This window comes from Ornithorhynchus anatinus, chromosome 2, assembly GCF_004115215.2.
Source record: "Ornithorhynchus anatinus isolate Pmale09 chromosome 2, mOrnAna1.pri.v4, whole genome shotgun sequence".
NCBI lineage: Eukaryota > Metazoa > Chordata > Mammalia > Monotremata > Ornithorhynchidae > Ornithorhynchus > Ornithorhynchus anatinus.
The window spans coordinates 19,490,178-19,513,572 of NC_041729.1; the positions used below are offsets into that span (position 1 = coordinate 19,490,178).

Consider the following 23,395-nt stretch of genomic DNA (forward strand, 5'->3'; position numbering starts at 1 on the left):
CTAGAAGACCTGGGGCAAGTCACTTCACTTCTCTGGACCTCAGTTCCCGTCATCTATAAAATGGGGATTAAGACTTAGTCCCCTGTGGGACAGGGACTGTGTCCAAAGTGATTATCCTGTAGCTAACCCAGTGCTAAGTACAGTGCCTGACACATAGTAAGCACTTAACAGATACCCTAAAAAACAAACAGGTATTGAATCCCTATTTTACAGAAGAGGAAGCCGAGGCTCAGAAGTTTAGTGACTTTCCCAAGATCATACAGCAGGCAACTGGTGGAACCAAGATTAGAGCCCAAGTCCTCTGATTCCAGGCCTATGCTGTCTTTGCTAGGTTACAATCCTTCCCAATATCAGATAATCTACAATAATTTCCAAATTTGCATTCCACTGTGATCCTGTCTAACAGGCAGCTGTCAGTGTATTGGGCGTGATTAAGCAAAGTCACCAAGATTGGTTTGATACAAATTAGGAGTTGACTTGGAGTAAAACAAGTACACTTGCAAATAATAGATTTCAGTAAGAGTAACAATTATAAGGTATACCTGGCAACATCTCATGACTCAGAAGGGAGGCCTATGGAAACCTTCCTCACAACATGGAAATCAAGGAGTATGGACAGCAGAGGGTGGGTGGCCAAAGTGGAAGAGACTCCGAGGCAGACTGCCAAGAGACCACAAATTTCTACATATCTTTAGGGATATGATCTGTCTCTGGATGTGCTATCAAAGCCCCACTTAAGAGTGAAGGTGGTTCCACCCTCTGCCCAGAGAAGGAGAATCTTGAAGCGTATTTCAACCTTCTACTATTGAAGATGAGTCCCTTTGAAACAGAAAAATTCCAGCTTGTATGGAAAGCTGGAGAGAATATGGCATCAGAGAATATGGCATCCTTCCAGGCTCTTGTTGAAGTCACAGTTGGAGCTGTGAAAAATGATGAAGTACCTGGACCTGATAATGTAGCCCCTGAGATCTACAAGCATGGAGAGGACGCATGCTTAAATACTTACACAAACACTTCCCTCAACATACAGATCACGGAGGAGATGCCACAGGCTCTCAAGGATTCCACCTTTATCACCAAGTTCAAAAAAAAAGGTGAAAGATGAACTTGTGGCAGTGATTGAGTCACCCTCTAGAATGTAAGCTCCTTGTGGGCAGGGAACGTGTTTTAATGTACTTTCCCAAACGCTTAGTACAGTGCTCTGCAAACATTAGGTACTCAATAAATGCCATTTCAATGCTCTCCGTTGCCGGCAGGATCCTAGCCAGAACAGCCCTGAATCTGCTACTGAAGAATATTCTTGTAGAATGTAAGATCCTTATGGGCAGGGATTGAATCATATTATACTTTACCAAGCCTTTAGTACAGTGTTCTGCACCCAGTAAATGCTCTGTACGTACATACTATTGATTGGTGGACTGTGGTTGACTGAATACTCCTAGGTGACTGCGTAGCTCACTGAACGAGATCTTGACAGCAGGTCACATACAGAAAAAACTCAGGAAGCAGGTGTAAGACTTCTGTAAGGTTTTCATAGACCTTATGGAAATATTTGATTTCATTAGTAGATCGAGACTCTTGAAATTTCTTAGAAAATTAACTTCTCCCAGAAAGTTCTTGAAGATTCAGAGACTACTTTATTACATCCTGGCTGGCAGGTTCAGAGCTGGGGGTGCCCTATTTGTTCCAGTGAGGCAAAGCAGAGATGTGTGGTGAGTCCAGTCCTTTTTTTAATTAAGACTTACCATATGCCAACACTGGGAGGTAAATACAACTTAATTAGGTCAGACATGGTCTCTGTTGTGCATTCATTCATTCAAAAGTATTTATTGAGTGCTTACTATGTGCAGAGCACTGTACTAAGCGCTTGGAATGAACAAGTCGGCAACAGATAGATACAGTCCCTGCCGTTTGATGGGCTCACGGTCTAATCGGGGGAGACGGACAGACAAGAACAATGGCAATAAATAGAGTCAAGGGGAAGAACATCTCGTAAAAACAATGGCAACTAAATAGAATCAAGGCGATGTACATTTCATTAACAAAATAAATAGGGTAATGAAAATATATACAGTTGAGCGGACGAGTACAGTGCTGAGGGGATGGGAAGGGAGGGGGAGAGGAGCAGAGGGAAAGGGGGGAAAGAGGGTTTAGCTGCGGAGAGGTGAAGGGGGGGTGGTAGAGGGAGTAGAAGGAGAAGAGGAGCTCAGTCTGGGAAGGCCTCTTGGAGGAGGTGAGTTTTAAGTAGGGTTTTGAAGAGGGGAAGAGAATCAGTTTGGTGGAGGTGAGGAAGGAGGGCGTTCCAGGACCGCGGGAGGATGTGGCCCAGGGGTCAACGGTGGGATAGGCGAGACCGAGGGACAGTGAGGAGGTGGGCGGCGGAGGAGCGGAGCGTGCGGGGTGGGCGGTAGAAAGAAGGGAGGAGAGGTAGGAAGGGGCAAGGTGATGTAGAGCCTTGAAGCCTAGAGTGAGGAGTTTTTGTTTGGAGCGGAGGTTGATAGGCAACCACTGAAGTTGTTTAAGAAGGGGAGTGACATGCCCAGTTCGTTTCTGCAGGAAGATGAGCCGGGCAGCGGAGTGAAGAATAGACTGGAGCGGGGCGAGAGAGGAGGAAGGGAGGTCAGAGAGAAGGCTGACACAGTAGTCTAGCCGGGATATAACGAGAGCCTGTAGCAGTAAGGTAGCCGTTTGGGTGGAGAGGAAAGGGCGGATCTTGGCAATATTGTAAAGGTGAAACTGGCAGGTCTTGGTAACGGGGCTTGTGCATGGGGCTCACAGTCTAAGTAAGAGAGAGAACAGGCTTTTATTGTCTATTTTACAGTTGAAATAGAGGCCCAGAGAAGTTAAGTGATTTGCCCAAGGTGACACAGCCAGCAATCGGCAGGGCCGAGTTTAGAACCCAGGCACGTGATCTTTCCAGTAGACCACGCTGCTTCTCTTGTTCAGGATATTCTATGTGGCCAGGCTGGAAGTCATGGTAAATGACCAGGCTTCAGGTGTTAGATTATGTTTCTGCCCCTCTAGGAAACTCTTTCAACTAACAGACTTTAAGCATCTCCCAGAGGCCGAGGGACAGTCATTCAACAATTGCTAGTCATAGATGACTGTGCTTTAGAGGCACACACCCAAGAAGACATACAAGTGATTGTAAACTACCTTGCCAAATCAGCTTGGTGTTACTGGATGAAAATAGATCTAAGAAAAACCCAAGTAATGTATCAGTCTGCACCAGGAAACATGTTTGTTGAATAAAAAATCTACATTGGCAACAGAATTAAATGTGGTCATAGAGTTGTGTTTCTTGGGCAGCAAGCACAGTGACCAACAAATCAACAATTGACAAAATAGAAAATCTAATCAAGGCCAGCACACCCTTTGGGAGCTGTCAAATAATGATTAGAGGTCTGTCTACCCTTGTACGCTCCTGTGATATCTGGACTCCCTTCAGATGCCATACCCAACTCTGAGCAATTCTGCCATGGCATCGATGGGCTATATTCAACACCAAATGGCAAGAGAGAATCAAAAACGACCAAATCCTAGAACAGGTTGGTATCCTAGCATTGATATTAGTTTCACTGCGACACAACTGCGCATTGTGGGATGTGAGGAGAATAGCTGACAGTAGGCCTCCACAAACAGTACCCTACTGAGTGGTAAGCTGAAATTGGAAAAACAAAAGCCAGGAGGACTGAAAAATGGTTTTTGGGAAATAGTCAAGCAAAGCCTCAGACAGTGCTGCATCCTGTCTGAAATTTGGGAGTCATTTTCTGTAGACAGACTAATCAGTCGGACTTACTGAGCACTTACTATGTGCAGAGTGCTGCTTAAAGGCTTGGGAGAGAACAATACCACAGAATTAACAGACCCATTCCCTGCCCATAATGGGCTTACCGTCTAGAGGAACCAGAGGGTGCTCTGCAATCAAGAAAAGAACAACTCCTTTGGAACAAGCTTCATAAGAATCGTGAGATATGGAGGCAAAAGTGAAAACAGCACCAAGCACCACAAAGAGCAAACATGACAGCATAGCACGGGACAGTCTTAGCATAGGCACAGAATAGTTGGGACTGGGAATTCTGCACTGACCTTTTCAGCCCCCACATATGCAGAGATGAATTTCACTGTCAGTGGTGTCTAATATGAAGAATATCTCTACCTACCTACTTACATACACACACACAAACACACGTAGAGCTAGTTGAAAGTGTAATGGTAGAAGTAATAGTGTTAATCATTAAATGGTATTTATTGAGCACTTACTATGTGCACAGCACTGTACTAAGTGCTGGGAGAATAAGTCCTTACTCTGTCCAAAGTCCTGCTCTAAATTTTGTGAGAGAATATCCAGTTGAGAATTTGAGAGGGTCCCTGTCCCTTGAGGGACTCACAGTCCTAGAGTAAGGTTGGGAAAAGGATCCCGAGATTGATACATCAGAAATGATGGACCATTAAAACATAACACAGACAAATGCACAAAATTAAAATGAAGTGCACACACGTGTTGCCATGAAAATAAAATATAATGGTAGAACACACACATAAGAAAGAGGGATCGGTAAGCTCCTCCTTATAGACTGTAAGCAACTTGTGGGCAGGAATCGTGTTTACCAACTCTATTGCATTGTACTTTCCCAAGTTCTTAGTACAATGCTCTCACATAGAAAGCATTCAATAAATATTACTGATTGGTTGAGGAACCTTTTCAACTCTTGCAGCCTTGGATATGGCAGGGAGTTAACTGAAAATAGTTTTCTTCCTTTCAGAAAAAAGGTCATGCAAGAGATAGATGGGTTGCCTAAATCCCCTTCCTGGGGTGGAATTTTGGGAAGATAATAGATTCCACCTACAGAACAGAAATAGGACAGAGTCGTGTCCTGTTTTCCACAGTGAAATTATTAGATGGGTGGGGATTTTTCCCCCCAAACCATGTTTACTGTTTACTATATTGATGATGCACATTGTTCCTTAATTGATTAGTTCATTCAAAAATGTTGAGAATATAGTTTACTTTTGGACTGGGCACTGTTGGGGATAACCAAAGAGAAAGTAAGTCACAATTCTGCCTTCAAGGAACTTACAGTTTAACGACTTATACTGTGTCTGTATTTTATAAAGGAAAAGGTAATGGTCTTAAGCTAAATGTTCCTTTCGATGCTTAGAGCAGCTGCTGGTATTCAGCACAATTCTTTCTCCCGTTTTGTTTTGGTGCTTAATCAACACTGTCAAAAGAGATTGTTTGTGTGTGCAGTTTACACCAACACCACTTTTTCTAATTTTGCTTGAGTTACTGCATTTTTTTTTTTGGATCCACTTGGGGTAAGCTCTCACCCACACAATAACTCACAATGTATGGAAAAAGTACTTCCTGGCGATTATAACGAAAATTACTCTGAAAAAGACTGGTTGATTTTCCTTTCTTTGAAGCAGCTTGCATGGAGCAGTGAAAATGCACCAGACATCACGCAGTGTGACTTTAAACCAATCTAGAAAAGTAACTCTTTTATGGAAAATGATCAGTAGAAACTTTGTGAACTCTGCTTTGCTCTTCGCATGCACAATCGTTAGCTACCATTTTCTGCAGCTCGGCAATTTAATGTTCCTTGGCTTAGGTTGGCACCACTGAAAATGCATTTAATAAAATTGTTCCTGCATCAGGTCACTAGTAGCAGCTTCTTTGAATGGGAATGAGTCGTTTTCTTCTTCCTTTCTCCTTTCCCTTTTTGACACCTCCCTTAATGACCCAGATCCAAGGGCACTGGCACCATGGTGTTCTTGGGAAAAGACGGGTTAAGAAAAGGAAAAGAGACACTCTGCCACTTACAGGGTGTGCATGGAGGCTGGAGATATCTGCAAGGCCTGGCTCAGGTCATATTTAATTTTCATGGCAAAGAATCTCTTGGATGCTTAAGGACCCCTCTATTATTTAAAGCTAAATAGAATCTCTAGAGGTTATTTGGATTAGCCCATATTCCAGTCAGAGGAATGACCTGTAAGTTTTGACATTCATCTGGACATTCCCAGGGCAGACAGTTGTCTGCTCATTTTGAAACACTCTCCTAGGATGGAGATTCTGCAACTTCTCTCTGGAGCTTGTTCAAAGAATTCATTCATTCATTCATTCATTCATTCAATAGTATTTATTGAGCGCTTACTATGTGCAGAGCACTGTACTAAGCGCTTGGGATGAACAAGTCGGCAACAGATAGAGACAGTCCCTGCCGTTTGACGGGCTTACAGTCTAATCGGGGGAGAATCTAACCATGCTGTCATTCAAGAACGTCCTCATTGTGTCTTAATAGAACTTTCTCTTGCCATGATTTAAACCCATTTCTCAGGGCTTACAAGTATTCAATGTTCTCATAAAAGCCCCTTATATTCTTAAAGACTATTAATATGTCATCCCATAGCCATGAGTCATCACAGTTCTTCTAGGATTTCTTAATAGGACCTGTTTTTCATCCCTTTGTTAAGTTTTGTTGCTCTCTTCTGGCTTCTCTCCAGTTTGCCTCTTTTTGAAAAAAATGTAGGGATCAAAACTGGATCCAAGCATCTAATAAGGGCCTTACAAATGCAGCATGTACTGGGAGAGTTACTTCCGAGCTTTGCCCTGATATTTTCCTGTTATGTACCCGTTCACTAATGGATGTTTTAATAAAGACATTGCATTTTCTCTAACTGCTTTTTTGTGTCTTCCTCTCCTCTTTTAGATCGTAAAGCTCCTTTTGGAAGGGAACCATCCATTCCTTATGCTTTTGCCATTTTCCATGGGATCTTAGCACAAAGTAAGTGCTTAGTAAATACTCTAGCCATTGAGGGGCCACATTCTCCTAAAGTCCCCAATGATCCCCAGGTCCTTTTCTGCCATGCTTGTCCTCATCCAGTCCTCCCTATGCCGTATCCCTGTTGTTTGTGTTCTACTAAACGCATCAACTTGCTATTGAATTTCATTTTGTTTTCCATTTTTCCAATCTGTCAAGCCCAAGAGTTAGCTGTCCCACTCAATTTAGTATTATCTGCAAACCTGATAAGCAGCTCTTCCCTTCTTTGCTCCCTCCCTCTCCAGAATGTCGCGTGCGTCCTGTCCTGCTGCTGGAGTTAGGACCGCCTCCTAGAGGCCCAGGCAACCTGAAACGGCAGTGTGCCTAGGGTAGCATGTCTTTCTGGCCAGCTAGCCTCTTCCTGGCCTGGGTCTGAGTCTCCAGTGATCGCTGGATGTAGTTTCATGGGCTAAAAGCCACTTAACAGTTTTACAGGAACCAGGAGCCGTGGCTCCTGCATGGAAAGGTAGGGGATTCTGGGCACCGTTAGAGAGTACAATTGATTTCTGTCTGGTTTTCTTGGAAGTCTTGTCATGATGAAAACATTCAGCAGGGTAAACAGGAGCCACTGACCTGATGCATGAAAGAAACAACAGTGATGGCAGGAGCCCCTAGCTGCCTCAGCGGTGCATCCCAACCCAGGGGCTCAGAGCAGCATCTGTGATACCTTTCAACCTTCTTCTCATCCCCCTCCATCTTCAGCCCTGTCCTTTGAATGGAGGAATTAGGTAAGTGGGAAGTATGAACTCAATCCAAGATGGAGGACAAAGACAGCTGGCTTGTCCTGAGCATTAAACCTTCAAAATGGAGTGGATGCAGCCTTCCAGCCGGCCATTCGTCCTACTGGGTCTTTTTCAATCAATCAATCAATCAGTCAATCAGTCAGTCAGTAGCGTTTACACAAAGCATCAGCCCTCTCTCTGCTGCTGGGCCTCTGGTCTTTTGACTCTCTTGTCGCTTCCCACTACTGAACCCTTGAACAACAGATTTTTTTTCCCTCTTTTGTTAAGAGAGTTGCTCTTCCCAATTCTCCCACTCTGCATCAGCCTTTAGGCCCGGATAACTTGCTATGGGGATCTGAGGGGAAGTGGAAGTGTTTGGCCAGCCTGCCAAACTGGTTGTTTTGGATTCAGTCTTCTGGGGGTTGGGTGAAATTGTGCCCTGTCCAGCACTCTAGGAAAAGTAAATCTGGGAGATTGCTTCTTTGGAGAGCTGTGCTGTGAAATTACAGAGCAGACAGGATCAATATGATCAGGTCTAAGGGCCTTTGGGGGATTATTTTGCTTTGAGGAGAGGTCAGAGGGGCTTTAGACTTATAAATATATTATTATTTAAGAGAAAATTCATTGTGCCTCTAAGAGTGTGTTCTGTGGGGCGTCCACATTTCACGGTCATATTGCACTGTGGTCTTGCTTGCTGAATTAAAGTATCCAAGCAACTATGGTGCTGTCCACAGTCAGAACAATTTTATTAAGCGGCCAGTGTGTGGTCACAGGAGCTTAGGGCAAAATTCCCTGATGGTTATGGATGCGCTTTGATTTTTGTGCTTTTTAGCTGCTGGGGCTCAACTCCTTGGCTTCCCTACATTATAAGGGAGGAAGCTGAAACCTAGAAATTCAGAGGGACTTGTACAGGATGCATAACTGAATATAACCCAGCCAGTGGTTAGTACTCTAAGCCAAAATCTTTCCTTTTTCTGGTTCATAGCAATATCACCTCCTTAAAAAAATGGAAAAGAAAAGGGGAAAACCGAGGCAGAGATGGGTTAGGCGAGTTAAACCTCCACCAGGCTGATGCTTGAGCTGCTTTTGTGCTAGTTATAGTCTGCCTGGTTAGTAGCCATATTGAAGAGCAGTTTTATTTTTTGTGGCTTTTTCAATCAGTGGTGTTTATTGAGTGCTTACTATGTGCAGAGCTCTGGACTAAGCACCTGGGAGAATACAATACCAACAGAGTTGGCAGACATGTTCCCTGCCTGCACTGAGCCTCCAGTCTAGAGGGGGAGACAGACATTAATATAAATAATTTATAATGTATAGTTTAAAGATATGTATTTAAGTGTTGTGGGATTAATAGCCGAGGCAAATATCAAATACCCAAAGTTTGCAGATACAAGTAAGTAAATGATACAGAAGGGAGAGGGAGCAGGAGATAAGAGGGTGTAATAGGGGAAGGCCTCTTTGCAGGCAATGTGACTGTTTATGCTTAAGGAAGAAAGCAGCATGGCCCAGTGGAAAGAGCATGGGGCTGGGGGTCAGAGGACCTGGGTTTTAATCCCAGCTCTACCAGTTGCTTGGTGTATGACCTTGAGCAAGTCATTTAACTTCTCTGGGCCTCAGTTTCCTCTCCTCAAGTGTAAAATGGGGACTCAGTACCTGTTCTCCCTTCTACTTAGACTCTGAGCTCCATGTGGGACACGGACTGTGTCTGGCCTCATTAACATGTACCTACCCCCAGTGTCTAGAACAGTGTTTGACCCTTAGTAAGTGATTAACAGGTACCATGGAAGAAAAGTTCCAAACTAGGTCCAGGCACTGGCATTTTGCTTGTTCAAGGGCTGTAGATCTTTAGGCTTAGGTCAGGACTGTTTCTTAGAGGGAGATTTGAGGTTCCATTTAAGAGGCTTATAAGCCTCGGTACCAGGAGAAGCACTGCGGAAGAAGGGGAGAACACAGACACTCTCAGCCAGTCACTTGCTGTGCATCTGAGGAAGCCCGGCATAAAGGATTTAGTCTTTATTATAAGGGGTAGGATGGGATCCCCATCAAAGCTCCTTTTACGTAAGAAGCCATGCAGTAATAATTGTGTACCCTAAATTAATAGAGCTCATGGTTCTCAAAACACTGCATATAGATGATCTCATTGATCCGGGTTCCACAAAGGGAGCGTATATCTTCCCTGACTCGGTAAAGATGGGGAAGCTGAGGCCCAGAGCGGTTTTGTGATTTACCCGAGGTCACACAGCAAGTCAAGAGGGGGTGCAGATCGCTTGTCTTTCAACCATTGTACTCTTCTACTAAAGTATATGGTCCTGTTAGTTACTTCTCAGAATTTTCCATATTCCCTTCCAAGTTCCACCCTTTAATCAGGTCAGCAATTGAATTTCAGCCCCAAAATAATAATGCAGATCCCGGCCTTTACTTTGGGTGAGTTTCCTGCTTGCCAAGCAGTGTGGAAACTTCACTTTTTACTTTGTTGTTTACTTTGCTTTTGTTTTCACAAGATATGGCTGTTAATGAAGCTTAATTCAAGGTCAGAGTGCTTGAATATCTGATTGTCTGCCAGATTTATGCCCCAAATGTATGTCTTCTAAAATAATATACTTTTAAACGGTCCCATTTAAACAGAGCTATTTTTAACAGAAAGAAAGAAAATATTTGAACTAGCTATGTCTCTCGTCCCTGAATGTTTGCATACTGCCTTTTGCCTTTTCAGGGAAAATAATTTATTAGCTTGGAATGAAAACAAAAATCCCCATGCTGTTGCTAACTAGGAAACTTTAAAGGATTATGCTTCATGTAGAGGGAGCTATCTTCACGAGGTAGAAATAGAAGAGAAACCCAGGAGCGGAGAGAATAGACATTTGGGGGCTAGAGCAGACACTGGTAATGTATTCATAGTCATGACACAGAGTGGCAGAGTGTCATGAACTGTAGCCTCTCGGGACCAGTGGGACTGTGATATTGGCTTTAACCCACAAAGACGCCAGTCCCTGCGTAAATTCATCAGGCTTACAAATATTGCTCTCGGACTACTGAATAATTTACCGTTCCAGGGCCCAGCCTGGTTCAGGTCATTGGAGTTCATGGGTTAATAACAGGTTTGGTTTTCAATGTCAGCAGCTGCCTTGATAACATATGAAAGAATCCTATTCTGTTGATTAGATTTTGAAATGGATCAATTTTTAATCAGCAGAACACCTGACTCACTCAATAAGAGTAGCATTGTGTAGACAGGATGGAGGTTTTCTTTATTTACAGGATTGTTTGTTTTTAGAAATACGCAAATCCCTACCCAGACCCCTCCTCCTCAAATAAATTGACTGGATTATCTTCAGACTCAAATCGTGTATTTGATTCATCTACTGATTAGTTGGTAAATCCATGGTTCTGTTTAAGAGATAAGAGCTCTGGCTAAAGGTTTGATTTAGTTATCCATTGTTATTGATGTAAAAACATTTACTTACCAATGAAGAAATTCTGCTTAACGTAATAACAACACCAAAAAAGAGGTGGGGGTGGGGAATGAACCAATGAAGCAGCAGAGCAAATCGAAGGCCAGGCCACATTCTCATTGCAGGCGAGTCCCAGGAAATCCCATTTCCACCGTGTTTTAGGGTTTCTGCCCTATAGGAGGAGGCTGACAAGTTTTAGCCTCTGCCTCTTTGTTTACTGTGGCTGTGGCATCTTTTTATAGTGGTGGGTTGGGTTGGTTGACTTTCAGCTCTGGTTGGCAATGTTTTCTCATTCCACCTGACATGTCCTACCTAGAATTTAATGATTATAAAGGGCTATTTGCCAGTCTAATCTTTGTGGGCACTGTATACTTTACAGCCCCAACGTAGGTATCAAGGGGCCCTACGGGTTTATGTGAGTTCTCAGAAGGAAAGATTTTAGTCTCCCCAGTAGCATCTTGTGGATGTTGGTTGCTTCGGAAATCTCTCCGTCTCTGCTGTGGCCCCTCTGTGACTCATATAATCCCCTCTGCTCCCGTTGTTGCCTGGAAATGTAAATCAGAGGCCTGGGATACTGATCCTGAGCCCTTTCTCAGAAGGGGCTCTCTCAGGGAAGCAGACTGCTCAGGGTCTAGAGGCCAGGGAGGGGAGGAAGTGGCGGTAGGTGAGCCAGGGTAGAAATGGCTAATTCTCTGCGATTAAAGTGTCTCCTCTCCCTCATTCAGAGATGTGGCCCTGACACCTCACTCCCACCCTCCCCACCCCTGCCCCGGTTTTTCCAGTAAACGATTGATTTTTCTTTGAAGTGTTGCTGGGCAAAGAGCAGGGCAGGACAAGCTGAAGAGCATCTCTGTGCCCAGAAAGGGAGCGTCGGGTCCCATGAGTGGAACTATCTCTCCCTCCTTTTCTGTCTCCTTCACCTTAAAAAGCTGTTTAGATAACTGGGCTTTTTTTCTTTAACCTCTATTGCAATTCTTGCCTAGTTTTTCTCCCAAACCTTTGGTCAATACTGGAAAGACAGGTAATAATAATAACAATAAATAAATAATTTTTAAGCACTTACCAAATGCACTGGGCTAAGTGTTAGGTTAGATTCAATCAGATCAGACACCATCCCTGCCTCACATGGGGCTCATGGTCAAGAGAGGAGGAAGAACAGATATTCTTTACAGGTGAGGAAACTGAGGCACCTAGAAGTTAAGTGACTTGGCCAGGGTTCCACAAAAGGCAGTGATGGAGCCACGATTAGCTCTCACAGCTCCTCACTCTCTGTCCTGGGCTTTTTCCACTAGGTGTAGAACTGGGCCTTTTTTTGATTCCAAGACACCAAAGGCATGAAGAGCAGTCACAGACATTGTCTAACCCTGACCCTGCTATTATTCTTAAGCCTGGGTTTGGGGGAAGAAGTCGAGACACTCATAGGCCACTTTTATATGCTTTTCTGGGCTGGGGATTGGACGAGTCCTAGACTTGTCCTGAGTAACTGTAAACATAATGTACTTTGAAGTGCACCCTCACATGTAAGGTGCCACAAAATCAAACACAGTGGTGCCCAGATTTGCAGGGATGCCCCTAAGAGGTCTCCCGCACGCCCTCCTCCCCCAAAAGGCCATGGCACATCTCTTGGAGGATTCTGTACCCATCAAGAGTGACGACCATTGGAGAAATGAAAGAATGAAGACAAACTCAGGTTTTTTTATGATATTTGTTGAGCGCTTACTAAGTCTGTTCTAAACACTGGGGTACATACAGGGTAATGAGGTTAGACCCAATCCATGTCCCACATGAGGCTTACAATCTTAATCCCCATTTTACAGGTGAGGTAACTGAGGCACAGAGAAGTTAGGTGACTTGCCCAAAGTCACACACCAGACAAGTGGTGGAGCTGGGATTAGGACCTAGGTCCTTCTGACTCCCAGGCCTATGCTCTTTGACCTAGGGCGCATTGCTTCTCCAGTTCATACAGAGGAAGTAAAGAAAACATTACATTCCAAACAATTCTTGGTGATGAGCAGTTTTTGATGATCTACAAAAGCTAGAAAGGTTTGTCCTAGGAAATAAAATTGGTATTTTGAATCAAGGTTTGGCCACACACCACAGTCACCATCATTGCTGGGCCTTGGTAGATTTTTTTCATTGGCAGCATCTTAGCAGAGATATGTGCGTTGCGGGTGGGGTTGGAGCAAGGGAGTTACTTTTGAAAGTAATATTGGGTTGGAAGAGAGGATTCTTAAGCCATAACTAATTTGTAACTAGAGAAAGGCAGTCTCTAAAGTTGTCAATCCAGCTTCTTATACCAGCATGAAATGAGAAAAAGTAATAGAGGAAAAGAAGGAGGATCAGGAAAAGAGAAAATAGAAAATAGAAATATGAAGCTTTGCTCTCTGTTTTAGGGTGTGCAAGAAAAGAAAACAAATGTTTAAAATTAGCCCTTAAAGTGAGATGTCTGTGGTGAGAAAAGGGGTTTCTAATGGAGAAGATAACAGACCAATAACTACAGTTGTTCAAATGGTGACAGAACATTAAGGATTCTTAAGTGGCTGCTCTTTGAGCACTGATAGGCTACTTGTGACAGCCTTTAGCTTACAGGTATTGATATTGATAAGGAGTCGATCTGAAAGGCACTTTGCATAGCTTTGGCCATGGTGAGCTACGATTTAGCTTTCAGTACGGCCGCCTTTTGGCCAATCTTGTTACCCTAAATGAATACTTTTTCCCTCACACCATCGATCAGTTGAGATGGTGGTTGGTTGGGCTGGGGATGGGAGGCAGAGCTATTGGGTATTTTCTGTGTTTGATTCTTCTCATTTGCACCACATACATGAAAGACTTCGAACCCATAGAGACAGAACCTCTCTCCCTAAGTCGGTGCCCCTCCATTCTTGGACAATGATAATAATTGTATTATTTAAGTGCTTGCAATTTGTCAAGCACTGTTGTCAGCGCTGGGGAAGATATAAAGTAATCAGGTCAGACAAATTCCCTGTCCCACACAGGGGTCACATTCTAAGTAGGAGGGAGAGCAGATATTGAATCCCTATTTTATAGATGAGGTAACTGAGGCCCAGAGAAGTTAAGTGATTTACCCAAGGTCACACAGCAGGCACATGGTGAAGCCAGCATTAGAACCCAGCTCCTTCATCTCCCAAGCCTGGGCTCTTTCCAGTAGGCCATGCTGCTGCTCTGTGCCACTAGGCCACACTTGGAAAAGATTGCTGTCTAAGTTTGAGGCTGTAGATATTCAGAAGGTAATCTATCAATTGGTCATTTGTATTTATTGAGTGCTTGCTGTGGGCAGATCACTGAACTGAACATTTGGGAAACTACAGTATAATCGAGTTGGTAGACATGATCCCTGCCCACAGGGAATTTAGATCTACAGACCAACCTAAAGGTATTTTTTGGAACTTGATTTCAGTTTAACTTTTAGTCTTAGTTAAGGGCCCTTAACTGTTTTTTTCCCTTTTTAATAACAGTAGAAGCCATTGGCTATTATGAAAATAGGAAATAGCAAATGCTACCAGGGAATAAAAGGCCTGATTTAATTAGAGCAGTAAAGTGTTTGAATGCTTACACTTGATATTTTGGTTAACATGATTATATAGCATTTTAACTACCTGTGAACACTTTAAAGACTCTCAGCGATGAATTATTAGCAATTTCACAGGAAACTTCTATTTTAAAAACAAAATTATATGAAAGTTGCTGTGAAGGCTTTTAGGCAGCAGCTACACTGTATAATGAAACAGTTTGAGCATTTGCCACCTGAAGGATGAGCTGGCAGACAGTGCCAAAGCCAGTCATCGCTTCTCTCACTCTCCTTTGAGAACTGGGTTCCTGAGCAGTTCTTTGTGTTGGAAGGCTCCATTCTCCCCATAAGGGGAAGGGTATGCACACATCTCCCCACTCCTCAAAATCCTCCAATGGTGGTCCATTCCTGTCCACATAAAGCAAAATCCGCCGACCATTGGCTTTAGGGCACTCGACCAGCTTTCTCCCTTCTACTTATTCTTGCTCCTCTCGCACTGTGTCCCAGCTAACATCCTTTGCTCTTCCTTTTCCATCAATCAGTCATATTTATTGTTTGTTTTATTGTACTTAAGGGGTTACTCTGTGTTAAACACTTTTCTAAGCGTTGGGGTAGGTACAAGTCAATCAGGTCAGACACAGTCCCTGTCCTGCGTGGGACTCACAGTCTTGAGTGGGAGGGAGAACAGGTACTGAATCCCCATTTTACAGTTGAGGCACAGAGAAATTAAGTTACTTGCCCAAGATCACAGTTAGCAATTGTCAGAGGAGTTGACAGAGCCGGGATTAGAACCCAGGTCCTCTGACTCTCAGGCCCATGCTCTTTCCACTAGGCCACGCTGCTTCCTCACCTACTGTGTGCAGAGCACTGTACTAAGTGCTTGGAAGAGTACAGTATAATATAATGATAATGGTGTTTGTTAAGCGCTTACTATGTGCCAAGCCCTGTACTAAGGGGTGGATACAAGGAAATCGGGCCTCAATTCCCATTTTACGGATGAGGCAACCGAGGCAAAGAGAAGTGAAGTGATTTGTCCAAGGTCACCCAGCAGACAAGTGGTAGAGCCGGGATTAGAATCCATGCTCTTCTGACTCCCAGGCCCATGCTCTATCCACTGCACCATGCAAGCCTCACCGTGCTGCTTTAATTGAAAGATGTAGGACTATGTTCAGTTTAATAAAAAGGCTAAAATACAGAGTTCATGATTTGGTAAGACAATCCTATTGGTTTAACCAGGAAGCCTAGGGAGGAGTAAGGAACTCAGGTTATAGTTTTTGCGTCAGATTAGAACACAAAGTTGTTCTGGCTCAGAATCAGTTATCCAACCTTCTCAGGGTTATGTGTCTGACAGTGGCACCAAAGGACATTTGAAAGAAGGACAGGATGATTGACATCTAATAACCTCTCATGGGCTGTTCCTCTGTGATTTATATAAGCACCTCTTGAATACATTGTAGCCACACAACTTTGTGATATTTCAGATTCAGTATTTTTGCTACATGTGCTGTGAAGAAAAGTTACTATTTGGGAGGTTCAAGTCCCTGAGGAAGCAGAAGACTCCATGGAGAGTTGAGTAGTTAACTGGGAAGTGCCCTTAAAGAGAACCCACAAGTGCTGATTAGTGTTCTTGAGACCCCAGGGACATAGCTTACTATCTGCCAAGCACTGCTCTAAGCTTTGGGGGAGATACAAGGTTATCAGGTTGTCCCAGGTGGGGCTCATAGTCTTAATCCCCATTTTACAGATGAGGTAACTGAGGCACTGAGAAGTTAAGTGACTTGTCCAAAGCCACACAGCTGGCACAGTCGGGATTAGAACCCATAAACTCTGACTCCCAAACCCTACTTTCCCATCCTTCCTTGCAGTATCCTCAGAGGAGATCTCCTCCCTCCTCGCAAGTGCCACCCCCTCCACCTGCGCCTCGGACCCCATTCCCTCTCACCTTATTAAAACCATCGCCCCTGCCCTCCTCCCTTCCTTAACTTCTATTTTTAACCACTCAATCTCCAATGGCTCCTTCCCCTCTGCCTTCAAACATGCCCACGTCTCCCCCATCCTAAAAAAACCCGCTCTTGACCCCACTTCCCCCTTCAGTTATCACCCTATCTCCCTACTACCCTTCCTTTCCAGAATCCTAGAACGAGTCGTCTACAATCGATGCTTAGAATTCCTTAACTCCCATTCTCTCCTAGACCCCCTCCAATCTGGCTTCCATCCCCTCCACTCTACCGAGACTGCTCTCTCTAAGGTCACCCATGACCTCCTTCTTGCCAAATCCAATGGCTCCTACTCCATTCTGATCCTCCTTGACCTCTCTGCTGCCTTTGACACTGTCGACCATCCCCTCCTCCTCCATACCTTATCTCACCTTGGCTTCACGGACTCCGTCCTCTCCCGGTTCTCCTCTTACCTCTCTGGCTGGTCATTCTCGGTCTCCGCTGGAGCCTCCTCCCCCTCCCATCCTTTAACTGTTGGAGTTCCTCAAGGGTCAGTTCTCGGCCCTCTTCCGTTCTCCATTTACACTCACTCCCTTGGTGAACTCATTCGCTCTCACGGCTTTGACTACCATCTCTAGGCAGATGACACACAGATCTACATCTCTGCCCCTGTCCTCTCCCCCTTCCTTCAGGCTCGCATCTCCTCCTGCCTCCGGGACGTCTCCACCTGGATGTCGGCCCGCCACCTAAAACTCAACATGAGCAAGACTGAGCTCCTCATCTTCCCTCCCAAACCCGGTCCTCTCCCAGACTTCTCTATCACCGTGGATGGCACGACCATCCTTCCCGTCTCTCGGGCCCGCAATCTCGGTGTCATCCTTGACTTGTCTCTCTCGTTCACCCCACACATCCTATCCGTTACCAAGACCTGCCGGTTTCACCTATACAATATCGCTAAGATCCACCCTTTCCTCTCCACCCAAACGGCTACCTTACTGCTACGGGCTTTCGTTATATCCCGGCTAGACTACTGTGTCGGCCTTCTCTCTGACCTCCCTTCCTCCTCTCTCGCCCCGCTCCAGTCTATTCTTCACTCCGCTGCCCGGCTCACCTTCCTGCAGAAACGATCTGGGCATGTCACTCCCCTTCTTAAACAACTCCAGTGGTTGCCTATCAACCTCCGCTCCAAACAAAAACTCCTCACTCTAGGCTTCAAGGCTCTACATCACCTTGCCCCTTCCTACCTCTCCTCCCTTCTCTTTCTACCGCCACCCCGCATGCTCCGCTCCTCTGCTGCCCACCTCCTCACTGGCCCTCGGTCTCGCCTATCCCGCCGTCGACCCCTGGGCCACGTCCTCCCGCGGTCCTGGAACGCCCTCCCTCCTCACCTCCGCCAAACTGATTCTCTTCCCCTCTTCAAAACCCTACTTAAAACTCACCTCCTCCAAGAGGCCTTCCCAGACTGAGCTCCCTTCTCCCTCTACTCCCTCTACCACCCCCCCTTCACCTCTCTGCAGCTAAACCCTCTTTTCCCCCTTTCCCTCTGCTCCTCCACCTCTCCCTTCCCCTCCCCGCAGCACTGTACTCGTCCACTCAACTGTATATACTTCCATTACCCTATTTATTTTGTTAATGAATTGTACATCGCCTTGATTCTCTTTAGTTGCCATTGTTTTTACAAGATGTTCTTCCCCTTGACTCTATTTATTGCCATTGTTCTTGTCTGTCCATCTCCCCCGATTAGACTGTAAGCCCGTCAAACAGCAGGGACTGTCTCTATCTGTTGCCGACTTGTTCATCCCAAGCGCTTAGTACAGTGCTGTGCACATAGTAAGCGCTCAATAAATACTATTGAATGAATGAATGAATGAACCCATGCTATTTCTGCTAAGCCATACTGCTAGGGTTGGCCATTTAAGTGGGCAACTGTTAGCGTCAGGACCCTGAAGAGCTCTACTTCTTGTTTCAGTGAACTTCCCTTGTCTGTGTTGCTTTTGTTTTCTGTGTTGTCTGCGATGCCTTTGACTGGTGGACTGAGAGAACGTTGTTAAGTTCACGACTAATAGTACAGAGCTGCTGAATCTTGGGAAAAGACCCCCTCCCCCCCTTTTCATCCTTGTCTTGTATTATGCCATCGAGGAGATTCTGACCTATAGCGACATCATGAACACCCCGCTCTCCATCTGCAATCGTTCTGGTAGTGTTTCCATAGAGTTTTCTTGGTAAAAATTCAGAAGTGTCACCTTCCTTACAGTAAATTCGAGTCTCCGCCCTCGACTCTCTCCTGTGCCGCTGCTGCCCAGCACGGGGTAGCTTTGACTTGTAGCAGATCGCCTTCCACTCGCTAGCCACTGCCCAAGCTAGGATTGGAATGGGTAGGCCTCTGCTTGACACTCCCTCCCCTAACTGAAGCTGGTAGAGTACTGGAAACTTTCCAGGTACGACCCTTAAAGGGGCCTTTTCATCCACCAGCCTACAGTTCATCTCTGGGCAATAAGAATTGTTTGGGTTTGCTCTTGAACTCTTTTAGTATCGATGAGGTCAGTCAATCAACCAGTCATTGGTATTTATTCAGTGCTTAATGAGTGCAGAGCACTGAACCAAGCACTTGGGAGAGTACAATACAACAGACAATACATTTCCTACACATAGTGAGGTTACAGTGCAGTGGGGGGAAGTTATAGCCTAAGTGTCCTTAGTGCAACTCTCAGAGATAGTCTGCCTTAACCCCATGTAGGATGGGCTGTGAGGTAATAGGGCTTTTCCCCTGGGGGCCTACAGCCCCAATCCAGGGTTCCTGGAGTCACTGAATAGTGGCTGATGGTGGTAACTGTGGAGATTTGGACCAGAATAACCTGGCTCACTCTCAATCTGGTAAATAATAATAAGAAGAATTGTGGTATTAAGTGCATACTTTGTGTCTTCCAAGCACTGTGATAGATACAAATGCAATCAGATCAGATCAGACATAGTCCTAGTTCCACACAGGACTCAGATTACGAGGGAGGGAGGACAGGTATTTCATTCCCTTTTTATAGATGAGCAAACTGAAGCCCAGAAGTTAATTGACTGGCCCAAGTTCACACAGCAGACAAGCAGCAGCGGCAGAGTCGGGATTAAAAATACTTGGGAATGCTTCGGTGACTTTCACCAACATCTCTTTTTGGTTTTGTGTGAGCTTTGAAATTATAGGAAGAAAGTTGGAGGAAATAACACAGGAATTGGAAAGCTCAGTGAATCAGGAGTGAGAAGCCAGATCCAGCTGTAAACCCTGGGTGGGTGGAAAACTGAAAATCCTTGCTTCTGCTGCTCCTTCTTCAGTCTCCCCTCAGCCGGAGAAAGCCGTCAGGCTGGTGTGTACCTTTAAAATGGGTCCTAGGATTCTGAACCTTGAATGATCATGAGGAAGGCTTTAAGTTACCCAAATGGATGATGCTGTGAAAGTGCAAAGCGTTGTTATTCATCTGTTGGGGAAGAAGGTTAGTGGGCATTTTGGCATTGAGTGGTGAGAGGCTTTCTTTGGAAACAGAAACGCGGGGAACGTCGTTGAGAAGTGTTTAGTGGAGTGATATAGTGGCTAGGGAGAGAATAGTGTTGGGTAAGTAGAAGCTCCCACATAGAACAATATAGTACCCAGTGTTATTACAGTAACATAAGCCCAAGGGTTCTTTTATCTAACCTGGAAGTAACACTGCAGGAAATAGGCAGTTCACTAATAGCCACAGTAATAGCTTATGGACTCTTGCTCCTGTCAGCAAGAACGAACAATATATCAGTTTCTGTTGAAAACATTAGCAACATCAGAAGGTTAAATATTCATATTATATCATCCCTGGCATTTTTATTGTCATGAGAGCAATGGATGTCATAAGTTCATGACTTAAAATTAAGTTTATTTCAATGATGGAAAATATGCTCATCTAACTGGCTTCTGGTACTTCTTTTCTGAGGTTAGTTACAAGAAAAACATTTTTACAGAGAGAACAGGGTTGGCTGACCTGATTTTTAATAATGAGGGCTTACAAAGTATTGATTGAGATGATCAGCATTTTGTAGTTAATGAGAATCTGCCCAGTTTATATTTGACAAAGACAGTAACTGCCCTGGGTTTTTAATGAGGTGTGCAAGAGCTTGGGCCAGGAAGATATTTAAAACCATAGACCCATGTCAGGGAAGTGAGAGGTAGAAAGGACTTTTTTAGGTCACCCAATCCCCTCCCCTCTGTGTCTCCCCTCCTGTTTCCCATGCTCAGGTCCCTGGGCCACCTCCAATTTTAGAAGTTTCTTGCAAAAGTACAGGAATGTCATGACTGCCCTTTTTTTTAAGGTTATTTGTTAAGCATTTACTTTGTGCCAGGCACTGTACTAAGCTCTGGGTAGATACAGATTGACACAGTCCCTGTCCCACATGGGGTTCACAGTCTTAATCCCCATTTTACACACAAGGTAGCTGAGGCCCAGAGAAGTGAATTTGCCCAAGATCACACAGCAGACAAGTGGCAAAGCTGGGATTAGAGCCGGGTTCTTCTGACTCCCAGGCCTGAGCTCTATCCATCAGGCCATGCTGCTTCTCTTCTTTCATTATTATCAAAGTGATTTTAGTACTTAAGAGGCTAGGGCGAGCATTGAGGTACTTAAGGTAATTCACACCCAAAATGTACATTTGTCTCAGTTATCTGAACACTTCAACCAGTAAATCAGTCGTATTTATGGAATGCTTACTATGTGCAGAGCACTGTATAAGTGCTTGGGAGAGTACAATACAACAGAATTAGCAAACACATTCCCTACCCATAACGAGTTTACAATCTAGAGGGCTGTTTCACCAATATGCTTTTTGGTGGAAGCATTCCTTGGCCTGAATAATCTAGGTAATTTCTTCAGTTTTCCCCCTGATTTTGCCTCTGTGATTCAGAACCTAGGGTGCTGGCTTCTGGAAATCACCACCATTGTCATCATCGCCATCATCCCCAGCAGTAGTTCTGAAGCAGGGCACTGAACAGGGGGCAGTGGGAATTCCTCAAGAAGAATGAAGTCAGCTTCTGCTCTTCAGGAGCTTTCAAACGTGAATATCCATAAAAATTAAACACAAGGGTCAAGGGTGTAAAACTCAAGAGGGCTTGAGATCGCCTGCATTGGCAGAACACATGAGACAGTCACATTCTTTTCCATTGTGTTGTCATCTGCATTGTATGTGTGCTTGTGTGTGTGTGTTTATGTGATTGGTTGCCAGTCAGGAGAGAGACTGTGACCCCTGAAATCCATGTAATAGTGAAATTCAACTACATTTACACCAAGGCATACTTAACTAGTGATGTGGCTACTGGGTAATGGTGTGACTGGGGGTCAGAGGAAGTGTTGGCTTCATGAAGGAGCCATGGGGTAAATGAGATGCATTTGGTATAAGAAAGACATGGTCCCTGCCCCAAAAGATTTAGAGGTGATCATGAAGGCCCATTCCTTCCACTTCTCCCTGCTTAATCAGGACTCTTTTTAGTCAGTCAGTGGCATTTACTGAGTGCTTACTCTGAGCAAGCACTATATTAGGCCCTTGGAAGAGAACAATAAAAGTACACAATCCCTTCCCTCAAAGAATTTACGATTAAGTGGATTCTTCATCTTTCTCATTTTTAGCATGTTCACCTCTGGGTTTTTAGGTTTTCTCTTTGGCATTTTCACATTCAGTTTTTTTGAAGGGCCTGAAGGGTCATTAGGCATGGAGCTCCCTTTTATAAATGGATAGAGCTACAGAATTGGCTGTAATGATGATGGTGATGATAATAATGGTATTTGTTAAATACAGCAAGGTCTGTGCTCAGCACTGGGGTAGATAATAATAGTTATAGCAGTATTTTCCCCCGATGGTATTTTTGAGAACTTACTGTGTGCAGAACACTAGAGGATAGAGCATGGGCCTGGGAGTCTGAATGACCTGGGTTCTAATCCCGGCTCCGTCATTTGTCTGCTCTATGACTTTGGACAAGTCACTTCATTTCTCTGTGCCTCAGTTACCTCATCTGCAAAATGGGGATTAAGACTGTGAGCCCTATGTGGGACAGGGACTGTGTCCAACCAGATTTTCTTGTATCCCCCCCAGTACTTAGTACAGTGCCTCGCACAGAGTAAGTGCTTAACAAATGTCATAATTGTTATTAGTATTATTAAGTGTGGGGTGAAGGGACTGGAGACATTAAATCACAACACAGACAAATGCACAAAGTAAAAACAAAATCAGTATGGAAATGTGGTTTGAGGAGCAGAATTTCAGGCTTTGCTTGGCCCAGAGTCCACAACACACCCACAGCCCCAGCATCCCATACGACAGCTATTCTTTCCCTCCAGGGTGTGGTGGAAGGCAGGATGAGATGGATTCTCCTCTGTGGCACAGAGGAAAGTCAGTGCTGGTTCCCAGGGAGGCCGTGAGGTTGGTTGTCTGGTACTGGGGGACACTGAGAACACATGGCAGCAGCTTTTATCACCAGCCTGGGGATAAAATTAAGCATGCCAGGCGTGGAGACCCTCAGTGGCAGGAGCTAAAGCAGCAGTTACCAAGGATGCCAGTGAGGCAAGTTTCCTGTCATTTTCCTGCATTGTGTCCATCTACAAGTTATGCTGATACAGTACAATCAGATCAGACTCAGTCCCTGTCCCACATAGAGCTCACAGTCTAAGGAAAGGTATTGAATCCCCATATTTCAGATGAGGAAGCTGAGCATAGAAAAGTTAAGTAATTTGGTGTTAGAGTGATTAGTATTTTAGCAGAGTGGTGTAATCTTTCTTTGATTTGACGCAGTTGGATGCAGGTCATATTGGTCCATCCAATGAATATTCAGGGCAAACCATATTTCCACTCTCTCTCCAGTGACAAGGAACGGAACATTTGAAAACAAAATCAGTTTTCTAAAATTGAGATTGTGGAAGTGAATAAAATAGCC

The 23,395-nt window shown here is 44.6% G+C and overlaps 1 protein-coding gene and 1 non-coding gene across 3 annotated transcripts in view; one reads left to right on the forward strand and one right to left on the reverse strand.

Moving 5' to 3' along the window:
* CUX2 (cut like homeobox 2) overlaps nucleotides 1–23,395 on the forward strand; it is a 366,558-nt gene that overhangs the window by 76,864 nt on the left and 266,299 nt on the right. The gene's annotated exons all lie outside the window — the stretch shown is intronic.
* On the reverse strand, nucleotides 18,780–18,917 carry LOC114809778. Its single transcript, XR_003757556.1, has one exon. It is a non-coding gene; the product is annotated as a small nucleolar RNA SNORA7 (small nucleolar RNA).